This window comes from Balearica regulorum, chromosome 3 (genome assembly GCF_011004875.1).
Source record: "Balearica regulorum gibbericeps isolate bBalReg1 chromosome 3, bBalReg1.pri, whole genome shotgun sequence".
Lineage (NCBI taxonomy): Eukaryota > Metazoa > Chordata > Aves > Gruiformes > Gruidae > Balearica > Balearica regulorum.
The window spans coordinates 78,539,983-78,546,789 of NC_046186.1; positions in this window are offsets into that span (position 1 = coordinate 78,539,983).

The following is a 6,807-nucleotide window of genomic DNA, read 5'->3' on the forward strand; positions in this document are numbered from 1 at the left end:
TGCCTGCCTCAAGGAGTGAAGTTTCCCCCAGCCACCCAACCCTGCCGTGTTTGCCTCCGCTTTCACCTATTTTCAGAGCCTGCCCTTGTGCGGCTGCGTTGTCTCTGTCCGTGACAAAGTTGTCCTGCAAGTCCTGACTGAGCTTTTGAATATCCCCCTTCTGAGCACACAAAGTCCTCTCTGCCCCAAAGCCTGGCAAAGTGAACAGACCCTTCCTGCAGCTGTAGCAGAGGAGGGATTTCAACCTGGGAGCAGAGTGGAATGCAAAAAAGTCCATGCCATAACGTTCACATATTCAAGCAGAGGTGGCCTGTAGGGTGTCCGTAGTGTCTAGTGGGAATGCACAGCTAAGACTTGGTCTAAATCCCACTAGATGGCACAATTTTGCTTCCCACAGGGACAGTCGAGGGTGAGGGGAGGAAGCTTTAATGCATTAATTCATTTAATACATTAAAGAGGTCACAGCCAGTTTCTACTTTGGAGAAAATTCCAGTATGTGCCTTTTCATTTTCTTCTTTTGTCTTATAATCTTCTTGAATGAAATAATGCAGAAAAAATAATCTTTTAATTCTCTATTGTTAATGGTACTTCCATATTGCAAATCTAGATAGTGAAATACTGGCTTTTTATTTTACAGACTACTATGCTCAGCATGCAAACACTTTCAATTAGATCACAATGCTACTCTTGTTTTGCAGTGTTTGTAATCCTCTACATGGCTTATAAACCAAACTGGCGGTACTTTGGCCCACTGATTTCCAATCTTTTTAGCTTTACGGAACCTTGCACTTTTCCGATGCAGATCCCTGCTTAAGAAATTTACACCCAGTGATAACATGCTTGTTTCTGGTTTGGACCCCTTAGAAATAGTCCACAAAATTCTAGGGATTTGAGGTCATAGGTTGAAAACCACTGAAAAAATTAGTAAGAAAATGTAAGAATAATGCTTATCCTAAACAAAAGCGTAACTATCACCTGCTTGGGCAGAGGGAAGAACCAAGGATAGTGCAAAGTGCACTCAGTTCTAAAAGCCTTTATTTTAGGGCTCTTTCTTGACATTAGCAGTAATAACAACACAGCTTTAAAACAATCAGCATTAACTGGATGCTATTTTTAAAATGCAGTGTTGGATAGGTTATCTGATCAGCACTTCTGCTCTGGAGAAATTCTTAACCCCTAGCTCAGTCACGTCCTCTTAGCAGCAAATGTTGGAGAGCATACGGGGGCTGGTGGAGTTTTTTGTGTAGGGTTTTTTTTTTTTTCTCTCTCTTTTCGACTGATCAAAGAAGTTTCAGCCTGTTCCACATCCCTTGCCCAGAGCTTTGGGCTATCCAACTGCTGGGCCCTGAGCCCCTCCTTAGGAATGTGCAGAGCCTTTACCAAGGAGATCTGATAAGGCCAAGGATCTCTTCCTTTGGTACCAGGCAGTGGGCGGCTCTGGCAGGCCTGCTGTGTATCACCCTTGACACCTCTTTCATTCTTTCTTCCAGTCTAACTGAGATTAAGTGAGCCTTCGGTGCTGTGCACTGCGTTTTGGGCTTAGCTTTCACATAGCCACCAAACTGAAATGTCTTGCAGAGCGCGATCACAAAAATGGGAGATAGAAGCAGCTGGTTAAATTCGTGACTCCATCCCACAGCCAGTCATGTTTATTTTCCTGTGTTTATTTTTAAAGTGTAAAGGAGGGCAGCCTTTGCTTAAAAGATTATAGCATCAGAAGCTAATCTTTGGGGAGTTTTGTGCTTCATAATTATCATTTCCCTATTTACTCTTTGCCGGTTAAATATATTGTTTAGGCAGTTATTTTAACAACAACAACAAAACAAAAACCCCAACACCGGAATACTCACCATAGGATTTTCTGTCTTAGGAGGCTTTTAATTGATTAGCTCCTTGGTGGTATGCAGTGTCCCTCGAGTCTATCTGTGGAAAGGGTGAGTGTTTTTATATCCCAGCTGGCTAATGGTTTGGCCACCCACATAATATGGGCATGTTGCAAGAGCTGTTCTCAGACCTGGTCCTAACCGGCACTGGGCAGGAGTTGCAGAGGACAAGTGTTTGCCCATGGATGCCTCCAAACAGAGGGGTGGGGAGAGGGAAGAGAGTGGAGACAGAGTCTGTGTATTCCCGCTTGGAGAAATGAAGCTGATTCCTGCCCTTTTTCCATGGTGAAGGCATTGCAGACGTACGAGAGGGGAACATCAGGACAGAGCTTATTCTCCTGAGCTCTAGCAGTACTAGAAAACCCTTAGCATACTGCCTTGTGCTGGAGATCTTAACTGTGGCAAAGCCAGCAGATTGCATGGTCCTTCTTGGTAAGCTACAGAGAACTACCTGGCTCACATTCTGAGCTGGTTGAACCCATGTTGCTGCTATTTAATCCATCCTGATAGATACATGAGCCCTGAATTGTCTTTCCAGAGACTACTGTGGGGTTGTCAGGACTGTCCTTTGACTAAGGTACCACCACCCCAAATGATCACCTTCTGGGGATGTCACACAGAAGACTATTCACGGACTGTAGCAGTGTGAGTGTCCTGAGGAAATAAATTACTTGTCCAGAGTCTGGGGCACCTGTAAAGCATAAGGCTGATGGAACAGGCAACATTAAATGATCTAGATGTGAAAAATTTTTCACACTTTGCAGATGGCATAGGAAAGCACAGCTGACTCCTAGGAGATGCCCAGACACATCTACCTCTACTGCAGCCACTCTTTTTTTTTCAAAGTCCCATTCTCCCAGGAAATTAGCCTGGCCTGACATACCTGTAGTGTTCCCACCTTCCAGACCAATGTCTGAGTTCTCCATTTTTATCAGCCCCTTCAGAAGAAAAGGAGCTAATTAAAATTCAGGGCTGCTTGGTCCAGGCTGCCTACACAGAGTTTCCTTTCTTGCTGTGAAAGCCTGGCCATGTTGCTCTGTTTTTCCCCTCCTCCTTCACCTGTGTTGGTGCCCTGCTGATTTTGGAGTTGAAGCAGGAATGACTAAATGTGACGCACGTGCCTTGCGAAGCCCAGCCATTCCTGACAGGGGCCTTAGAAAATACAGGCTGTTACATGTTGAGAGAGGGTCACAACTCAGATGTGAGATTCATAACACCTAGCTGAACAGATCAAGCACTAAAAGCTGTTTTCTCCTGGGAAGGGAGTTGCCAGTCAGAGAACTCATTTTGCCCACAAAGTTGGAGGAAAAGAATTTTTGTTGTGCCAAAGGCTCCAGAAGTGTGAGTTGCTCCTGTGTGCCTCTAAAGGTCTAAAAATCTCTCCTTCCTCCAGCATTTCAGCTCTCATTTCCAAATTTCCTGTATTTCCCTTCTCTCCTTTCAAATACTGCTCCTTTTCTACCATGCAATGCATCCACAGATATTGTCCTTTCATGTGTTCTCCCCAGACCCCTCTACGTGCATGGCTGCATAGACATCAGTATGCCACTTCTGTCTGAATCCTACCTGCTGACGTCCTCTGTCTTTCTCTGGAGGCACCAAACTGTCTATCTCAATCTTCCTTTATGTCATTGACGCATGCCGTCCTTCCTTACTGCTTTGCTGTTCACTAGCCATCACTCTGCCTTCGTCTCTCCGCTTCTCCCTCCGTACCTCACCTCCTGAGTGCCAACAGACTTTTTGCTTCTTAAGGGAGTCACCTGAAAACTGCTGGTTGCGTTCCCATCTCACAGGTCGTTACGCTAATTTTAACCTCACTGTCTGTAAGGTCCCTCTCCCTCTTCCCTCAACACTGCTCTTAATATCTGACAAGGCCCTTTTCCAGCTCCACTACCAATCCCTCAAGGAAGAAGAGGAGAGATGCCTTGTCCTCTGGGCTGGGAGCCAGCTCATGGTAGAAGAGGCACCAAACAGAAAAAGAGCAGAGAGGGTGCAGGCCATAAGCTTGAAGGCTGCTGTGATTTTTTTTTTTGCCACCATGCAGGAGACTTTCTCCTCAGGGCACTTGTCTGCTCTGCTGAATCGTGCTGTCCAAATAACCAATATTATTTCTATAGTGAAGGCAGGACTCAGTTTAGGATAGGGTGATGTGATACCAGTCCAGGCTCACTCATACATTTTTATGAGCTGGTGAAACAGTTCCTTTAAGTGTTGGACTTCTTATAGATGTTACTCACCTCCTGAGATTTTCATCTCTCTTGGCTGGAGCTTTCAATGCATGAACACGTCTATGAGGGTGTTCACAGATACTAATTCTAGCCTAGGGAGAGATTCAAGCATTTTGAAGGTAAGCCCCTGCCCTGTGTAGCAGCTGACCTCTCTGCAGAGGACAGCTAAGGAGATCAGCCTCTCCAGGCTGACAGCTGCCCGGGAACGACCCCCTGTTCCTCAGCGGGAGCTGTCCTGCATTCATTCTTTTATATAAAGATGCTTTCATCTGGTTCAGACTCAGCCTATTCACACTTTACCTTCTTAAAACTGCTGCCTGAGCACTGACATTGTGCATGTGCCTTGCCCTGCATTTTGGATGTTTCGGAATAGCTGGGGTAAACCCGTTCCTAATCCTAAACTAGCGTCTGTGACTCAGTTGGTAGGACTTAACACCCTGCTAAGATAAACATGCCACCGTTGTGATCTGTGCTTTTATAATGAAAGGGTAGGGAGGCGGATCCTGCATATGAACAATAGACTTTTGTATGGCAGCAGCTCTGAAGTCTTAAGAGCCATTTACTGGAAACTGCTCTACTGCATACTAGTTGTTCACATGAGTATGCATCAGAAATTCCTTGCACACACCCATGATGTGGGCTGGGAGGATGGGACTCTCTCAGCACCCCAAAACATGTACTTTCATCTTTCCTTTTTGGTTCAGATGTGGCTGCTCATGTTATTAATGTCCACTCTCAAGCTAGCACAAAAAAAAGCATCTATAATGCTCAGCCAGGAAGCCCCTGCTTTTGAAAGGCTATCACAAAGACTTGTGACCAGTTTATCTCCTTGTGGAAATAAGAAAGGGAAGGAGAGTGGGGCTTGATCCCAGAGACCATGCTTAAAGGCATATTGGTGTAGACATGCCGGGATGTGGAGGTTCTCACTCTCCAATGCCTTCCACCTTTCATTTGTCCATTAGCTGCACCCATGGCTACAGACTGGCATAAGAGGAATATTTACCACCTATTTACCACCGCCTAGCCATCAATGTAAGTATCTATTGCAGATAAAAGATAGCATGAGTCCCTTCCTCTGTAAGCCTTGCTCTCACTCACTTCTGCTTTCTGTCACTGAATATACTATAACCCCGTACAGGAGCAGGAGCTACCAAGCTGCAAAAGTGCAAGCAGAGGCTCTTGAGGCTGAAAAATAATTTTAAAAGGGCTATTCTGTACAGGCTGGTGTGCAGTATGGCATTAGAGAAAGGAGTTGTCATAGGCAAATAAGAAGATCTATTAGAATTAATCAGAATAGGTGATACATGTGATTTTTTTGTTGTTTTCTTTCCTGCGGTAAATTTTTATGATGAAACTTCTTTCCTACCCCCAGGAGATATCACCAAGTGCCTGAGGCAGGTGATTACCTGTTTTACCTGGCCTTTTCTGTGACAGAAAATACAGGGAAGCTCCATAACCTTCCCTTACGGTGACAGAGAGTCTCTCCCAGGCCTGAGCAACAGACTCCTTCCCTTGCCCAGGTATCAGTAAATCATGCAGCCATCCAGGACACTGTTTCTCTACCAGCTGTCCCTGACCCTTTTCCTCCCATCCGCAGTCCTGCCTTCTCCCATACATATCCCTCCAATCGCAGGCCCATTAGTCTCCATCTCCTTGTGTTCAATCAAATCAAATCAAATTACCTTTTCAAGTGGCCTCCTCTACTTTGAAATTATGGAGCTATGATAGACTTTCCTGGAAACAGGTACCGGAGTCCAGCTGGGAATGTCTTGACAGTTGCTGCTCTGAACAAGCTTCACATTTCCCATCTGTTTTACGAAGATTAGCGAGCCCTCTGTGCATTTCTAATCTTGCACTGATCTTTACAGAAACTGCCCCAGTATGTTTATAAGGGTTGTAAAACTCTTAGCCCATCCTTGTTTGGAAACTCCTCCTCATTTTGTCAGTCCTTATATGAGGCATGAACCAAGAAACAAACAGTATTTAGGAAGACAGGACACATACAACTCCAGCTTTTGCTTATCATCTGAAATAAGAGTAATTACTATGTCGCTTGCATTCTTGCTTGCATATTAATTTCTCATGAATTGTTAATGTTCAACCAAAGTGCTCCCGCCTCCAGAGAAGTGCTGAGATTGTAACCAGAGTCACTCCATCCATTTCACAGAAGACATTCCCTAACTTCAGGATGGTGAAGACTATCACTCAACCCCACCACGGTATGGTGGGCACATAGTGGGGACCTGAAGGTGAAAAGTGACAGCCTATTACAACCGGTTCCTTACTCATTTAGGAGTACCACAGGAACAGTCACTACATACAGACAGTTCCAGCCTGGATTCTATCTCTGGAAAATCATCCTTGCTCATTTTTTTTCATATTAAAAGTCACTCACAGTCTGTTCCAGGATCCACTGCAACCACTGGAAGAATGCTGACTTTGGCAACAGTAGCTTTAGTCCTTCGTACACTGATGGATGGATGGATGGATGGATGGATGTGTTTGGCTTTCCCACATGAGAGAGTTAAAGCTTGGTGAAGTCAGCTTAAGCAGGAGGCTAAAGACTTCCGAGCATTGTAGGACAACTCTGGAGAAATGTGGAGGAAAAACTGTCGGAGCAGCGGGCAGGAAATCTAGAAGCAATATCTAGTTCCTAACAGACTGCTAACTTCAATGGATTCTCTGTGAGAAAATAT